The sequence below is a fragment of the Limulus polyphemus genome, unplaced genomic scaffold, assembly GCF_000517525.1.
Source record: "Limulus polyphemus unplaced genomic scaffold, Limulus_polyphemus-2.1.2 Scaffold575, whole genome shotgun sequence".
Taxonomy (NCBI): domain Eukaryota; kingdom Metazoa; phylum Arthropoda; class Merostomata; order Xiphosura; family Limulidae; genus Limulus; species Limulus polyphemus.
This window is the reverse complement of record NW_013666185.1, coordinates 87,810-107,503: the sequence shown is the minus strand read 5'-3', so window position 1 is coordinate 107,503 and position 19,694 is coordinate 87,810. Positions and strand designations below refer to the sequence as shown.

At 33.5% G+C, this 19,694-nt stretch overlaps 1 long non-coding RNA gene across 1 annotated transcript in view; it reads left to right on the top strand.

Annotated features, from left to right (window-relative positions):
• The window catches only part of LOC111085722, a 103,287-nt gene extending 83,903 nt beyond the window's left edge, over positions 1-19,384 (top strand). The window contains exon 3 of the long non-coding RNA XR_002610532.1: positions 19,193-19,384. This is a non-coding gene — a long non-coding RNA (uncharacterized LOC111085722). The remainder of the gene's footprint in view (positions 1-19,192) is intronic.
• Positions 19,385-19,694: the final 310 nt, after the last annotated feature.

Sequence of the window (19,694 nt, the reverse complement as noted above, 5' to 3'; positions counted from 1 at the left end):
GTTGTCATCAGTAACCAAGACTAGGCTTCATACAGTGGTGTAGTGTATATTATATGTATGATGTTTTAAGGTTTTCCTTTACTCAACACAGTGAACTATATTTTTTTCCAGGATTTGAATTATATGTAGCACTGGTGCTACTACTTTGTTCTTTTGTGTTGTAATTTGTTCTATTAGGAAATTAATATTATGGAAACCATACTTTAAGCAAGTAGTAATAAAAAATTATCGGCGTGTCATAATTAAAAGTAAATGTCACATAATAGACAATATTAAGGTGTCACAATATGTTATGTACAGCTTTCAGTCTTATGTACACGATGGTCACCTCTAAGTGAATGACTGGAAAGCTGTGTTAGCTAATTATGACTCGAGTAAAATTTCAGGTTCCGAAAAAAGCCATGTGGTCGAAATGTTGACAAGTTACTTTCTTCCTACCAATTCTGAATTGTTAGATTTCATCATGCTGTAGATACGTGTGTGTTCGTTACAAGTGTAGTGTTATAACCAAACGTTTGCGTTGATGAAATTCTGAAAGTGAGCAATATTGAAACTGTACGCTAATAATTAGAGTGGCGTATCATTGAAATTGAGCTTTAGGAAAGCAACTAAATTTGTTTAGGTTAATAACTACTCTGAAAAAATGGCTGGGCGCAGAAATAAAAATGTGTAATCCATATAGGTAAAAAATATATAACTAATACTGGTAAATCTATGTCTTTTTAACATACCAAATTTATTTCAGTCTTATAAGCATTTATTATCTAAACCCAATTGTTTATGAATCGTACATGCGTGTGGGAAACATACAGAGCAAAGCTGTCATGTCTCGTTCGTAGTCCAAAGTACCAGAACGTTTCTTGTTTCACAATATGTTATGCGTGCCCATTCACTTCTTCTGACTGAAAACATATAGATATACACTTGTTTTTCCGATATGCCGTATTATATATAACAGATGAAGTAAAACTTCTTATCATAGCTGACCCGATCTTGTCAGGTCAACTCCAACCCTTGCACTGAGAGACGTGTTGTGAGGTGACGCTAATCAGAATAGTAACCTATCAACCTAAGTCTGCCAAGTTAGCCCCTTTTCTGGGCCCCTAAAAGCCTGCCCTTCAGTCTGTGGCGCCGAGGACAGGTCCTATACGCATGTGCCGACACATGTGTGGCAAATGAAGCGATCTTGACTGGAAAGGGAGGCTTCGCTTGGAGAACACGGGCCAATTACTGCCTAAGAAAGACTTAAATGGATACCAAAGGGAAAGGCTCGTTCATTGGAGGAATTATGTGTAAGCGTAATTTAACCGATTAATGTTAAAATACAGTTTACTAGAAGCAACTATATCCCACACTGTTTATTATCATCATTTAGTGAAATGTCAGTAAAAAGAAGCTTGAAAGAATTAGTATGTTTCTTAATAACACTCTTAAGTTGTATCCAGTCAGGTTTTGTTTTATTTTATATCAAACCCACTTCTTCGCCCGTGCTTTTTCCACAACTGTACACACTTCTCAACTTTATGACCCCTTGAAACTTACAATTACAATTACAGACGCTTTATCCTCTACCCAGAGTGCTTAGGAACACTTGTGGAACACTAAAAGTCTTTAGCTCTACACCCTGCATTCTAAGTCTAGAAAACTATCACATTGAAAAAAATAATGATGTAGATCCTGAAATGTATGGATGGTTGTGTCTAACAGACCAATTGAAGGAAAATGGCTCCTTCTAAAGTCTGTATTATAGTGAAAGATAATAATTTAATTCTAAGATCCAGATAATAACGAATGGGAGTATTTTCTTCTACATACCGGATAAGAGTGAAAAAAACGGTTCGTTTCCAAGTTCTGTATTATAATGGAAGATAATCATTTATTTTGAAGTCCGGATAATAATGAAGGATATGAACAAGCTCTGAGTCTCTGATGTGATAAATAATTATTAGTTGTAGATTCAAGCAAAAGTTAAAAATAAAGTTCCAACTTTACAACAGTAAAGCTATCTTTTACCATCGAATACGATATCGATTCAATAATAATACAGCAATGCCTTATATTACCATCTATCAACTATTGGTTTACTTGGAATTCATCAAACCACAAAATACGTGTTTTTTGTTATTACCAATTTATCCTTAGTTCATTCATGCTACCAAAACATCGATAATAATATATATAACAGTTGTTTTTAAACTATCTTACTGTAAGTTTCATACATCCTACCGTCATGTAAATGTTCGTCACACAAACAAACTTTTGTAATTCACACTGAGTTAAACATTTTCAAGAACTAATCCGTACTAGTAGTTTATCAATATGGAAAACTGAACAGAATTTATAAGACTCGACTCTAATACCAGCTGTGTCCAACTCAATATCTACAAATATACTTACTAAATTTATTTCAAAGGCAAAACCTGGAATTCTCATTTTATGTATTGAAACTTAGTGTCCCCCTAATAAACGTTATATATAGGTGTATATAATTAAAATAAATGGTAAGAATTAATAGAAAATAATGTATACAAACATTTCTCTATACATGTTCTCACAAAAGACTGAAATTATACAGCTGTTCATTCTGACTTTCCTCTTTTCATTTAATATCACGACTGAAAAAGTAAGTGGTTTTTGTGTCCAATACTAGGTCAACTTTTCATTCGCATGCACTACAAACTGTTTACATAGACAAGTAGAGAAATATGCTCTATTCTATATTCACTACTAATTACAATAGTATATCATGCAAGTGTGTCTTCTCCATATATATATATATATATATGCAGTCTCAATGTTTAATATACTAATGTAGTTTCCTAGTTTTATTTTTTAAGTAAACCACACGCACAATTTGAAATGGTATATATATATTGGTAATAAATGTATACAGATCACGAAGTTACTACAAGGACAGAAAACACAGAATACCACAGAGAAAACAGTCTTTGAAATGATCATAAATTTTGTGTTTCTACATAGCAAAAGAGTTTCTATATTCTGAATATTGAAGTCTCTGTACATTTAAGATTCATTAAACATTTATCGCACGAAGCCATGATAGAAGAAATAGAACTATATAATGACAGGCTACTTCCTCAAACGTTGGATTTCTCTATCACGCTAGAGCAGTATTTCGTATTCAACTTTTTACCTTTTTTTGCTTTTACTTAAGTCTGCGTTTACTTGAAATAAACAGATAATATCGCATGTTCATAACTTTAAAAACCAGTCTACCAACAACAAAAAATTCTGGTGACTTTCACACAGAAACAAACAGTTTATGTTTATTTTTCTTCCTCTTCACCATACTATCTTGATTATAAAAGTTTGTCGTTATGTATGACCGTATTTCAGTGTGGTCGTTCCTTTGTATGTATATATGGATATAATCGCGTATTTAAACATTATATATATTTTACTCGTTCATTATTCAATCTTATTTTTTATTTTTAGATAAGAGGAAGAAAAAGTTCAATTTACCTGTAACTTTTGTTAAACTTATCTTTAAACATCATCTAATTAGATCACTCAACTACTTTTAGCGCTTGCCTCTGTTAATGAAGTTTCGTGTATGAAATTCAACGTGCGAAACTTAATTGTCCCAAATTCCTTGTCACCAAGAGTGTTTGCTTCTTTTGTGCCCACCGCGGGAAATCGAATCCAGAATTTGAGCGTTATAAGTCCGTAACCTTACCGCTGTCCGACTGGGGGATACACTAGGGGATTTGAAATAGATATAAAACCTAGCTGTTTGAAAGGAATCAATCGAAAAAATAAGACCTTCCATTCGTAGACCGAAAAGTAATTTTGAAGTTTATTCTGAGAAAAATCGTCAAATGGTAAAATTCTTTATTCACGTGGTTTCAGGATCAGTTATATAAATGTGTGTGCGCATGTGTAGCAATAAAAACTATTTGAAACGTAACGAACATTGATAAAAAAAATTACTATAATAACTATTTTGGTTGACTACAACGAGCACTATTTCTCATTCTACCTCCAAGGACGATATTTCAACACGTAAATGTTAATTATTTTCTGTGTGGCATTTCTGTGTACCAATGTTTACAGGAAAAGGTGATAACACACATATTCCTATACATTAGTGAACACGTGTAAAGGAATGCAGTACTCAAAAGCTGCGCCATCTTGTACTACTTGATTCTCTGAATTTACTGTCATTAGAATGAGTTAATTACATATATATACGTACATCAGTTTTATGACCTGACCATTTGGTTCGAGTGGTGATTATTAATACCCTTCAGTGTACCTCACTATATATGGACCCTAGTGTCTGAAACCCAAAACAATTTGAAGATCAATAAAATTTAATGAAAGGAACGTTAACCCTAGAAGCTCAGGTTGTATCATAGTAGCCCTTCAATAAAACTCCATTTTCGATATAGTCTTGACGTTTGCTTGTAGTCACTAGAATCTAACCTGTTGATATTCATTCATTTCACGAAGCTAAGTTCAACTAAATCCAACAGCTTTAAAAACAAAAAAACATAGCCATATACACTTTAGCCCTTCTTCTCCTAATACTTTATAACTGATGAAAATATCATCGAAAAAACAATAACTGTTACTGTTATATCCTCTGAAATTGTGTAGAACTTTGAGGCTACGGTAACAAAGTCATATTATTAAAAAAACAGGGGAGACACTGAAAGCATATAAGTTCGATTATGACTTTCGTCCCCCGGTGGAACTATGTTAAGTCTACAGACCTTTACAACGCTAAAATTTGGGATTCGATTCCGCGCGGTGGGCATAGCATATAATCCAATGTGGCTTTTCTCTAAAACACTTTCACACTTCGAATAATTATATGCCTGCAAGGTATTATGGGAAAATAGATGCTCCATATTTGGTGATATTAAGTTTTTGTTCAACATTTAGAGCAAAAACGTAAATCTAAAGTGCAACTTCTTTGATTTCTGAAGTATCTCAATCAGATGAAAAGCCAATGATATTCTCGAAACACGCACTTTTTAGCAATAGATTAATTACTAACCTAAGAAAGAAAGACGAAGAGATATAGACAAAAGTGTGATACTTTAACTTCAAAACTGCATAAAAATATTGCACAATGTCCTTGAATATCTATATCAAAAACGTATATTATGAGAAAATAAGTTACTTTTTATTATCAAAACATCTATATGTACATACACAAATAGACACAATAGTGATCAAGATATATCTACCAACCGAAGCAACAACTCGTTAGTTTTAACAATAGTTCCGTTGTTATAGATATTTGTTCACAAAACACGAATCACAAGAAAAGCGTCACCCATATTCTACGTATCTAAATTTTAATGAATGTTAATCTTTTTGTCAAATTAATGTCAACTGCTGTTATTTTCAAACAAATATTAGCGTAAAATGCTCCTACCTGGAAAAAATCAGTTGTGATTTACTGTTTTGTGTTTCTCTAAAGAAAGTATGTGACTGCAAGTTCTTTGTATGATACTGACAATGGAACTTCAATAAGACAATAATCTAGTGACCTTTTTACTGAAAATACATAAAAAGCTTTCTTTCCAGTTTTACATGCCAAATTTTACTGTTACGTAGCAAAACAACTCTCAGTGAGTGAGAGCAGGAATAAACATACTCCAAACAATCACCATTTCTATGCTTATATCACGCTTTCGCTAATATATCATTAATCTCTTCAGAATTTACACAGATTGTGACAGCTAGAGAAGTATAATAAGTTGCACATCTTCTACTGTATTTACAACCATTATATATGCTATACCCTCCATTCAAAATCCTCTTAACTGAAGCAACGTAATTATTATGTTCATTTGTTTAATTTAGTGCATCAGAAGTTATACATCAGACCTGCAGAGGCCGCTGTAATACAATTGATCGTTTGAAGACATTTATAGCTTACATATACTGTATTGTTTAAATGAAATAATAAAAATCCTTTAGACACACTGCTGGTTACAAGTTATATGTAGTAGACACTTCATATTTCTTTGGCTCTTGATTTAAAACAAAAACTTATGGTAAGATTTAAATACATAGTACCAAAAACAGAATAAGCAAGTGTAAACATGGAAACATTGTGATGCTAATGCTTTGCTTATGCAAAGCTTGTTTTATTGGGGAGGAGCTATGGTATCGATCTGAAAGTAAGAATGCCTTCATTAGCCACTCAGAGATTACCAGTAATCCCTGACCACATCGTATAAATTCTTCAAGCCTTGGTCCTAACAAGCGCGACCACCTCGAGCATAAAAAATAGATAGTTAACTAAAGATAGCCACCGTAGAATGACCAAAGTTATGGCAAACTTTAAAGTGCCGAAACCTTTTTCTTCTTATATGCATAATTCGGCTCTAACAGTAGCGAGACCAATTTATTATCACTACGTCAGTGTTGTAGTATCAATATTTTCAAGTTTTTCCTTCCTTGTTAATATAACGAATAACTTAATTAAACCATTTTATTGTTAAACATCAGATTTTTATAAACCAGTAAGCAAGAGATACACGAAATCCCTCGCGTTTGGACTTACCGTTATTTATACTGTATGTAGATGACTAGAGTTGTTAAGACTTAAAGCTTTAGAGTTGTGCACTTAATTCTTGATGACCAGATTAATTAACAGGGCAATAATTGAATACCAGCAGCAATAAGAATAACATTCTTTGCTGAGAAAATAACTCTGGCTATTATCAAACGAAAATAAGAGCCAAAATTTGCAGATACTGAAATCGATAATCTTTTGTAATCAGAATATAAATCGTGCTGAGACTTTGTTACAAAAAGAAATAATTTTTTCATCATAATAAGTTGATATTATAAGTACGTTTATACGACTTTTATGAGCAAAGATAAGCTGTGTAAGAGACCAGAGTATAATCTAATTGTACAATCCTAACGAGAAAATTAAAATAAAAGCGTTTTACACACACACACACCATAGAATAGATAGTTTGTGCTCAAAAGTCCCGTTCATATGAGTTTTTTAATTTCCTGTTTGAATTTTAGAAATGCTTGTTTAGTGATGGAATTCGAGCTCGCGACCCACCCGCGAGGTCGTGTCAGGCTAAAATGACGTTAAAATGTAAAATGAAGTGATATGCTTGTCATTTCAATGCTCTTCAGTCCGTAATGTCATTACATTGTCATATAGGTATTTAAGTATCTTTAAGCTAAAATTTAATGTTTGCATCAGATATCAATGAGCCCGCTCCGCACTTTCAACTGTAGGTGCGCTATAAGAGTGACAATCAGAGGTATTATTCGGTTCAATGCCGGATAGAGTCATTACGGTGGCAGATGCTAGTTAACGGTTGATTTTTCTCTAATCTGTAGTTGACAACTAGAGATGACCTAGCAGTTTAGCCCCTGTGTGCATATTGAACAGTTTGAAAATACCGGTGCCCATTTAACTGAACTACAAAGTGCAAACTCTTCCATGCCTACAACCCACAAAGAAAGAAAGTCACAGTGCATCTACATTACTTGTAAGGTGGAATACCTCTTGGACATGCCAACATTTAAATATATTAAGTCATCTGTATTTGAAAAAGATTGTATGTAACTCTCAACTTCTAGCAATAAGATACCAAGCCACTGTGAGTACTTCTATAGGTATGAACCAGACAGTAGGGACGTGACTAACACTATGGAAAACCACATGTTCCCACAGTTAAAATAACGCCACTAACACTGTTTCTGGTATAATATTAACGCATAATATAATTGGCATTAGGTCCTCTGAACTAATTACTCCATCTTTATGAAACTCGTGTTTTATGGGCATGTTTTTTTGCTTCACCTGAGGACACCACGTCATATGATCGCTGCACCGTTGACAGCTGGGTATTTTAACTAGTTGTAGTTATTCATTGGTTTATTTGTTTGTTCTTAAGATGTTAATGGTTTGTTTAGAAAGTGCTAACATGTCATTGAAGTTGACTGTTCACAATATAGACTATATGCAGCCGTAATAAGTTGAGAAATCAACAATAATTCTTACAAGTAAGAAAAGGTCTTGAAATTTTACATGTAACTTTCTAGTTAAGAAAAATATTCCACCAGCTAATGTCCAATCCTGTTCTAAATTTCCTCTAACCTTTTTATTCCTTACCTTGGAAAAACAAAATCTTATTATTAGAACCCAACTCAGTAAGCTACTTAGGTCTTTCGGCCCCCAGGTTAACCTGTTCATTGTCTTCAAATAGTCACTTCGTATCTGTAACTTTTTTAAAACTAAAGACATCCTATCTCCACTTTCGCGTTCAAAGGTCATATGGTAGATGTAAAGCCACCAACATTGGTAAAACATCTCGCCACTGACAATTACGTGTCTATGAGCACATGGAAGTTTCTGACAGAACTGGTCTTAAACCTTAAATTTCGCCTAACTCTTCTATACATCATCACAGAGGAACGTCATCAAGCCAAACTTCTTTATAAAACTTTGAAATTCTAACTTATAGTTGTAATGATAACGAATTTTGGATAATTGAAAGTTTGCATATTATGGATGAAAACCCATGCCATAGCAGAAATACCAATTCTCCCCCCCCCCCCCATGCTTTATTCAAATAGCTCCCATTCTATCGTTGCCTATTCCAAATTACATATTCAAGACTCAAATTGGCACAAACTTTTTGCCATTTCCCTATGTAATCTTTATCGAAGTAAGCATGATTAGCACGCGTTTATGATGTTACAGCAATCTGTTAACAAGAATGTCACTGCTATGTACAGAAATCTGCATGAATACTTACAGAAGATATCCAAATATACCTAGCTAAGGATATATCATGGTGTCAAAAAAACACGTAGGTTCGAGAAGTCTTCATACAAAATGATAAACACCCCATAACCCGAGCTCTTTCGAAATGTGGACCTTTCGTCTTCCCAGTTTGCCCCTGAAGAAGAAAGGTCCGCCTTTCGAAATTGCTCGAGTTATAAGGTGTTATGACATACTAGTTAGGAAAGGGTGAAAGTCTTAGGTGTTTGAGCTACGACACATAATCAAGTTTTGATGTTATACATTTTGTTCCAAAAATGTATTTTTTTCTTTATGTTAAACTGGTATGAAAAATTATAGAATTCATTTCTCTGCAGTATACGCACATAAACTGTATCTCCCAACATAAACAAAATGCCAATAATATACATTAGAAGGGAAAAACATTATTTCAAATATTGATTATTTCTTGTGTAATTCTATAAATAGCATTCATAATTTAGCAGAAAGACTATAGCTCTTATCTTCTTATTTACAACTGCTAGACATAGGAGATGTTTCTCTCATTTGTTTTCTCCTCCAGTCTTAAGTTTAATATTTAGCTGAGATAGATCGTAAAGGCCTGGCATGGCTTGGTGGTTATAACACTTGATTCGGAATATGCGGATAGTGAGCTCAAATCCTGTCACCGAACATGTTCGTCCTTTCAGCCGTGAATGAATTATAATGTGAGGGTCAATTCCACTTTTAGTTAGTAAAAGAATAGTCCAAGCGTTGACGGCGAGTAGTGGTGACTAGCTGCCTTTCCTCTCGTCTATCTCTTCTAAATTAGGAACGGCTAGAGCAGTTAGCTCTCGAGTAGCTTTGCACGAAATTCAAATACAAACAGATCTTAAATCGAGGTTTACGCCTTAAAATCGCCCATGTATAAGGCTGATCATGAAATCTCCAAAAGTATGTAGTTAGTTGATTTAGATTTATTTATAGTTACAAATTTATTACAATTAATATTAACATATATACATTACTAAAAACGTGTACCCGCCAAACTGCTTTGAAACAGATATACATGTACTTGTATGCTCTATAACATATATAGCTAAATATTGTGACATTACTAGAATAAGTTTAACATGCAAAAGACTAAATACATTTACACGCGTGTTTTTAAATACTATATCTATGGGGACAGGTAACATTCTGCAATAATATGGTCAGTCTTCGGAAATATAATACAGTTACTGAGTCCTCGTATATTTTCTGGATAGCTAATCTGAAATTATACACTATTATATTCAATGTTTTTATTGTTGTTGTAATGACACCAAAGATTTTGCGACAAACAAGTTTCCTTGAGTGACAATAGGTACGTTCCTTCAGGTATGATTTGTAGTTATTGTCCTCACAGCTAACTCAAGGCGGGTATGGCAGTGTGTAAAGTACGACAGACATATATGGTTAGGTAGAGGGTTAGGTTTACAATAACTCATTTGTCCGTTCAAAAACGGAATTCATAACTGCCTGAGGCCTTCTCAGCTTGTTATTGAGAATCAACTTTCGTGCAGAAAGGGTTACGTATCACGACTGAAACGAGAACAGACGGCATTGTATGAGTCAGTACGTGTTTACCCTTTTCCTTCCTTCCGTCAACGATAAGCTCCACTCAAAAGCTTTAGCTTGAAAGAAAAGAAGAAAAAAAAAGTAGAGAGGTACAGCTTCGTATATATGCCATGTTTCCGTTCACATCATACATTAGCACATGCACAAAAAATAGCAGAATACATATACAGACATGATACAGACAAAACCCATGATAAGAAGATTGTGTCTGTCTCCTCTAGAACGGAAAAAAGAGGGAATTATCTAATTTAATAACATAACGAAAACTCTTTCTGGGACACCTACTTGGATACGCGCATGTTGTACATAAAGATGTGCAAACAGGAATAACCCCATCACCAGGGGGTATGGCATGATGCGTAAATTCACATAAAACAAATTACCAGTTGCTCAATCTGCATATTTTTGTGTGTTCAGAGTAAGAATCTACGGGGTATTGTATAGTAAGTCATGTATATGTGTGTGTGCGCGCATGGTTTAGATTTATGTGCATTAGATGCGCTTGTAAACGTTACTGAAATATTACATCAACCACTTTTTAAGTGACTTCTTTAACGGTCAGATAAACACTCAGCATGGAGTTTTGCTGTATTTGTTTTATAAAACGAACCAATTATTAAAGTTTTTTATTTTATTTCATTCAAACTGGTTCCCAGCGGTCGCGTAAGAGTTGTACTATATATATATATATAATGTTGATCTCAATACTGGAAATTCTTAAGCGCCGAGTCAGCAGTTAAAAACAAAACAAAAAATCATGTTACCGAGCGTGTTGAATTTATTATAGTGTTAGCATTACATCAGATCTTGACATGGCGAAATCACGTAGTCGTTGTTTCTCATTTCAACCTTAATACAGCTACAAGTATTACCATTTGTAAGTGACCTTAAAGCTACCCACTGCATATCAATGATCTTAGAGCGGCCCACTAAATCATTGACTTTAAAGTGGCCCACTACATCACTGATGTTAAAGCGGCCCACTAAATCAATGATCTTAAAGCGGCTTACTACATCAATGACTTCAAAGTAGCCCACTACATCAATGATTTTAAAGCGCCCCACTACATCAATTATCTTAAAGCGGCTCACTAAATCAATGACTTTAAAGTGACCCACTACATTAATAGCCTTAACGTGGCCCACTACATCACAAGATAATAAAATGGAATGAAAATGTGGTTTTACGGACGTAGGTAATCAAGTACAAGTTAGGTGTCATAATTAGAGTAGCAAAGAAGTCGTGCTGTACATACCACGTTGGTAGTACCATGCTCAAGAATTATGATTTAACAGAAGGCTTAGAGAAAATGTCATGACCTGTTTTGGAATGGTTCTCTGCGGAATTAATAATTGCGGGACTTGTTGTGCAGAAGAAAATATTACTCGTGACAAGTTTCAACTGGAGTCACATCTTTTTCCGAAGTGGTGTGAGTCATGTGGCTATTGAGGAAAAACACACTGCGGACTGTTGAGTTCCGCGCGCATCTTTTATGATAAAACCTTCCGGTGGAACTGAAGCCGTAGAGATGCTGAAGTTGTATTTATGTTAATGAGGAGTGTTGTTGAATGATATGAAAGGATAGAAAGAAACAGTCTTGATATGGGCTTCAATAAAGTTCTGTTTTTTATTGCAGGCTTTTTAGAATAACAGAACAGATAACAGACTTGTTGTTTCACTATCTGCATAATGTATGTATACAAATAAAAGTCCCTTCGAGCAGCCAAAATGAAAGTTAAACATCTGTCACATATAACTACATCAAGAATATTACTTATATTTTGATTCCAATGTTCAAGTACTTCTTCGGGTTAATGTAAAAACAAAAACTATAAGTGTTATTGTCAATAATGCCATCATACCTAAGTATTAAAGAAAATCAGCCGGTAGGACTATTTAGCTATGCTGTATTATTTTTTCAGATCTAAGCACTGCAGAGACTGAAACACCTACACTTCAGGCAGGTGCAGTGCATAAAAACTACAGCGCCATTACAACAAACTTCAAGCAGATGCAGTGCATAGAAGATATATCGCCATTGCAACAAACTTCAGAGAGATGCAGTCCATAAAAGCTACAACGCCATTACAACAAACTTCAAACAGATGCAGTGCATAGAAGATATAACGCCATTGCAACAAACTTCAGAAAGATGCAGTCCATAAAAGCTACAACGCCATTAGAACAAACTTCAACCAGATGCAGTGCATAGAAGATATAACGCCATTACAACAAATGTGAAAGATGTGCAGTTCATAGAAGATACAACGCCATTGCAACAAGCTTCAGAGAGATGCCGTCCATAAAAGCTGTAACGCCATTACAACAAACTTCAAGAGGATGTAGAACATAGAAGATACAATGCCATTACAACAAATGTCAAAGAGGTGCAGTCCATAGAAGATATAACGCCATTATAATAAAATCTAGAAAAATTCAGTACAGATGCAGTCCACAAAAGATGCTTCGCCAGTACAATTTATTTTGCCTAAACCATAATAAAACTTTGTTCGGGGTTATTATAAGATCATCTCCATTCAAAGTTCTAAACCATGTTCGCTGTTTTCATGATTTGAAATAATTGATGAAGTATGATGATCGATAAATTACATCGAATTTAAACAAATTGGATAACTCATAAAAGTGCTGTGCTGTAATTGCCATGTAACATATCATTTCCAAAAACGTTTTTGACAACTAACCAGCTTATACTGACGGAGCAAAGTGAACTATACTCAAAAGTGGGTTTAAAGCGAAACGATCCTCAATACACTGTCATAAGCATGCAAAATTCACAATAAAACAAACTTCACTTGTCAAGCAGCATTCTATCATTAGATAACACAATCTTGCATAAAATACCGGGAAATGTTCAATAAAAATTTACTGAGTTTGTTTTACATACAGTTTGTCCTAGTATCGTAGCACTATAAATTATTTATCCTCACACCTTATATCGTAGCACTATAATTGATTTATCCTATCACCTTATATCGTAGCACTATAAATCATTTATCCTCACACCTTATATCATAGCACTATAAATTATTTATTCTAACACCTTATATCGTAGCACTATAAATTATTTATCCTCACACTTTATTCACACGCACAGAATGGACTATAGAAATTCGTACCTTTTATACATTGAACATTTCAACATTTCCACTTATCATTAATAGTTTGCCCTTCATAACCTAATATATTTTATTTTGTCATCTGAAGACATAGTAATGTTATTTAACCTTATAGGTGCATATACAAACCTAAATTCATAAGCAACTAAATTTTGATTCCTCATCAGTAACTCACTATAAATCGCTTTCTTCGTGGTTTTATAACAATGAATTTTATGGCTAAGTGAGAAAACCTGATACAATCACGCTTAGTTGTTATTGTTTTAACGGAAATCTACAAAAAAGGCTATCTGCATGCTGTCCGTCGCGGGGAATCGAGCCCCGGATTTTTGCGTTGTAAATCCGTAAACTTACTGCTGGCCCGCCGGGAGAGTTTACAGACAATCTTCTATTTTTAGTTTAACCTGACTTTGAACTTTTTTTCATATTTTTAGTATCAACAATCTCTCTGAAGGCTTGACATATTCTGATGGTTAAGGAGCTCGACTCGCAATCTGCGGGTCGTAGATTCGAATCCTCTTCTCCAAACATGCTCGCCCTTTCAACCCTGGGGACATTATAACGTGATGGTCAATCCCACTAGTTGTTGGTAACAGAGTAACCAAGAGTGGGTGTTGTTAACTGTTCATCGTGTATTTTATTTTGTATAAATGTATTCAAATCAGGAATTGTAGATTTGATAAAATACGAGATATACACGTGTACGCACTTATTACTTGGTGTCCAGTAATAATGGCATTTGTAAAAAATTAATATAATATAATTGCAATCTTAAGACACAGGATCCAAGAATGAATCGTGTATTCACAGTCGCAACTGGACGTTTTGTCAGTGCACAGAGGTTGAAAACAAAATTCACAAGGCCGGCTAAAATGTCAAAGGTCCAACAAAGTGCATTCTACTAATAATAAAACGCACAGTGGTATGTCTGTAGACTTATGTCGTTAGAAACAGGTGGTGGGCAGAACACAGACAGCCCTTTGTGTAGCTTTGAGCTTGATAACAAACAATAACAATGATGCTAAGCATATTTCCTATGGACCAACAACGTATGAAATAATATTATTTTTACAATAGAGTCGTACATCATTCTGCAGCCAGAAAACAGACTTATACTCATTTGGAGAGAACCACCATATTTTCCTATAAGAACGAGATGTGGTGAAAGTAAGGTGTAAGCATGGATAAGTTTATCGGATTTCTACAGAATGACCCACGAGAGGTGCCATATCGCAAGACCATTTATTATGGTGCAATTGACCCTAATGGATGATAACGTCCATCCTCGCCGTGCTAAACTGGTCAGTTCTGGTCATTTATTGAAGAAGGAGAAATTTATCGAATAGAGTAGACTTAACACTCAACTAACTTCAATCTAACTGAGTATCGCGTTCCTTCAAGTTACATTAAAGAAGTCCTGAAAATAGCTATTTCGTAGGAACAGTTGAGAATAACTCAGGACCTTTTCAACACTTGTTATGAGCACGCAACCGTTGCTGCCAGTGTTCCCTTATTATTCATGGTGATCATATTCTATGTCGAAGTGCCACGCCATAAAATCTATAAATTAAAACCATATTTACTAGATATTTATTTACGAGCATGGAATGAATAACTAAACACTTACATTTCAAGTCACATGACTAATTATCAGGAGTCTGATTTACATGAAAGTTAACTTATAATAATTTAAATAACAGTGGTTTGGCCTTGTCATAGCCATAATATTACAAATTATTTGACATAGTTTTGAGCAATAATATACATATGAATATCAGCATCAATATCATACAATACAACTAGATATGGTATCGCATGTAGACTAAATTAATATATGAGTTGGTGTAGTGTTTTTCTGTCATAGTCTCTTTGTTTGGTTATTCCAGAAATATGTTTAAATTCTTGAAGCTAATCCATCAAATACAGAACCATAATCATGAACATAAGACACTAAAGGTAGACTTCAGTTATATACAATGTATTTTTATTGTCAAAACTCTAATGAAAGCCATTAATCATGTTTGAATTCCACGTAGGTTCAAGTCATGAAACAGAATTTGTTTTATAGTTAAACAGTCACTGCCCAATGTAGACAACCAACAAAACTAATATTAAATTCAAGAGGTATTATATATATATATAATTTTGTTTAACAAATGAATTTTTGATAAATGTGAAGACCAACGATAATGGATAACTTCATTATTAAAATCTGTAATTCTGTAGTAAAAATGATAGTATCTTTACTTCTCTTTTTGACTTTATTTTAACTTTGCGTGATATTAAGTTTCAGTAAGTGATGATACTGCCTAATAAAACATAAAAAATAATGTCCAACTTATCTTTTCTCCCAACAGTAAATATCAGTTATTGGGCAATATCGTGCACACAAACCGTATGCCACTGTCATTTGTATTTACCAACTTAATCATTGATTCACAGCATTTCAGACTAATCCCAGTAAATATATTACAACAAAAATGTCCTTGAAATACTTCCAAACACCTTAAAACTCATATTCATAAACAGATAAGTAAAAATTAACCTTCTCAGTTGATTTCTAAATTGTAATCACAAAGCAAAGGAAGTATTAAGCATTTATCTAATGGCTGAAAATATATATATGTCATGCAAACAGTAAACATTGCTAAGTTATATGTATATATAAGTTGAATATATACTCTGCTACACTTACTATATATATAACTATCAGAAGGATAATACTCTACTGTCGCAGCACATATGCAGAACAGTTCTGGTTACGGTGCTTCCACAACTGTGTCACGTTATAGATGTTTATATAGATAAACAGAAGAAAGTTTGTTCACACAATTAGATTCTAGACTCAGCACTACTAGATATATTTTAATAAGAAAAGATATACATGAAATGTTCATTATGAAATTAAACACATACATATATAAGTAGATTATGTAAATATTTAGTGCCAATAAATGAGTTGCCCTAGTTCCAAGTGCTAAATCCACGTATCTGACGTTTGATCACACATATCTAGTGTAAACATTGTGTTCTACAAATAATTAGTTTTCTGTTCATAGAGATACGGTCCCCAATCAAGCCTACCTAATATAAAGAAAATCGTAACCCTTTCAGAGCTGTAGTTCGATAAACATGTATATGCGTCGAATGTTCTCATAGCAACGACCACGTGCTTTTTGTTTGTATGTTTTTTATTGTTTTTTTTTCCTCTTAGCTTGTGGCATGTAGAGCGACTTTTAAAGTCAAAAACGTGTTCAGTGACAGACTGGAAGCAGTATTAGTGTCGCAACAACGAATACAATAAGGTAGGCAACTAGTTTTTCTCAACTCCGTTACACAGATAACATAAATACATAATACACAGACAGGCGTAACACGTATTAAACGAAGTAAGAACTTGTAGATTTAGACGAATCATAAACTATGTTCTTTAGGAAAAGCAAAAAAAAAGTTCGAAACTAATATTTTACTCTAAGAAAATACATCCTTAAACTGTAATTTATATTTGTTACAATATGCATATTTTTCAACATTACGTAATTATTGAGAAGTTGGAAGAAAAATTCATTTATGCGTATATAAGCAGATAAGCAGGGAAAGAATTGCTAAGACTTTTATGAATGTGGAACAAGGTTCGCGTGTTTCTGTGAGTGTGCATTTTCATAATAGATGTGTAAAATCTATATATTATACATAACCTGCTCACGAATTTTTATTTTCTCATTATATATACTAAAAGCATATATGTACACTATTATAACTGTTACATACTTTTTTATGAAACTTGAAATATTATCATACACTATTATTGATGTGAAAGAAGACGTTAACTACAATATACGAATCATTTGTCGAGAATTAGCTGGAAGCGTGTATGACTGTGGCATCTGTGTCGCTTTGTTATTATACAGTACCATTTTAAAACGTCGAGTAAATTTATATCTCAAAGTCGAATTAAATTATACGTCAAACTAACAAAATCACGCTGAAACTTAAATTCTGAAACATTGTTCTCTGCAATTACACATGTGTAATAATGAGATGACAAATTCATTTTCTCGCATCCAGTAATTTAAAAGAACAAAATTGCTTCAGTTTAGATTAACATACATAAAGAAACTGATAAAATAAAATAAATTATTCATTAATTGTTATACAGTTATATTTGTGCCAGAGAGGAAGAAAATGCGGTCAACATTTGAGTCAGGTTACTTTCATCAGAATACAGAAACTGGGAGAAATGAGCTTTTCTTGATTTCTGATTAAATATTTTTTTTTAAATCATTGGGCCTAAACGTTGAACATGTTTTCTCTCTTTCTCCCAAAGTTATATGTTCTCTAATTATAGAATAACCAACCATGAAATATGTACTGACAGTACTGCAGACACAAAGATTCTATAATATCTAGATAGATAATTCTAAATCTTTATATTAAACAAAAAAAAACAATAGCCAGTTTACAAAGCCAAGGAAAGCTTTCCCACTCTTAATAAGCAGAAATAAACTAAAAATGCTGAAAGATAAGTCTCACAGATAAGTAGAGCAGAGTGTAAGTGGACCTTCCTGTCGTCAAATATATCAGTATTAAAGCCCAAGATTCAACTGTTGATACTTTACTGGAGTGTTGTTCATTATTCTTGGTTCTCTGATTGCATACAGTTTCCCACTTGTGCTATTACAAAAACAGATTATAATATTTAAGACAACTCTGAAAAACAACAACACAAACTGTGTGTTTCCACAACAAGCTGTTCAGAACCAAGGAAATAAAAATACTTCTGCTGGCACTGCAAGTTCTGAAGAGCTCATTATTATATGGATATATATATATATATATGATGTGTGTGTGTGCGTTTCAATAATAGTAACAAAAAGAAACCTTCTTGGCTCAAAATGGTCTTCAAACATCCACTCTAACATGAAATCTACATAAATTTAACGTCAGACATTTATAATGAACATTTTCAATAATACATCTCATGATCTTATACGCAGAAATTAAGCCCAAAATTATCCAATAGGCTATCAGTGTTGTGCCAACCACGGGTATCGAAACCCATTTTTTAATGTATACGTCTTAAAGCGTACCGCTGATCCATCGGGAGAGGGGGGGGCATTGAATACGCACTAAGTAGAAAAATTTTATTGCCTTTCATTGTATATCATTTTGTTATGCTCTTTCAGTAAACTAAGTTACATAACTAAGATATTTCATCATCATTCTGGTTTTAATTCTAGTTAGTTTATTCTCTTTACTGTTATAATAACAAAAAGGGGTAATTGTTTGCTTTAGGTTCTTTTTAAGAATCAAAAATGTAGTAATAACTAGTAAAATGTTAAACTCTTGGATTCACACTGGCTTCCATCCTATTTTTGATTTTATCATTATCTGGCTCAGTATTTGGACAATAATTACTGTTTGTTTCGCAAGAAAAAATATTATACATTTAAGACGTGCTAGATAATTTCTATCACTTAAAATACATTTATGTAATTTACCTTTCTTCTTCAGGGACAAACTGGGCAAATAAATACTGTGAGTATTCAGTTGGAAATATTACCATCATAACAACATATTTATCTGATTTATAACATTATTTTGATTTATCAAATGTAAAATTATAGTCCTGAGGAAACTCTACCACCCTGTTTTACGTTTTAGAAGTAGTAGTAAATTAACTTTTCCCTTATGCAGATCATGTGTGGAATCAAAATCACCACTACCACGCAACTAATGTAAAGAAAATGTTTCATTGGTACCTGGGTCACTGAAGAAGTGAAAAAAGCAATCGATTGTGACTTCCAGTTAACGAAAATATACGAGACTTGACACTTTCCTAATAAATCCAGAGATCTTTTTAAGAATTGTATTGATACCTTTCTTAAAATAAAGCAGAAAAGTTCTTGATGGCCTCTCACTTTGTAACATCATAGGTAAAACAGGATTACATTGCTCAATATACTGAAAAAAAGGAGGGCAACTGATCCCAGAAAACATGGCCTTTAAGAAGGAAGAATCTCATTTGCAAAACTTTGCCTTAATTCTTTGAGAACATATCATAACTTACCTATGTAACATCTGTTAAAGAGTACCAATCTTTAATGAATGATAATACTAAGGAAATAACACATGTTACTTCAGTTAGTGATGAAGTAATTGCTCTTCATTGGAAACACACCCATGAGTATCTGATCTA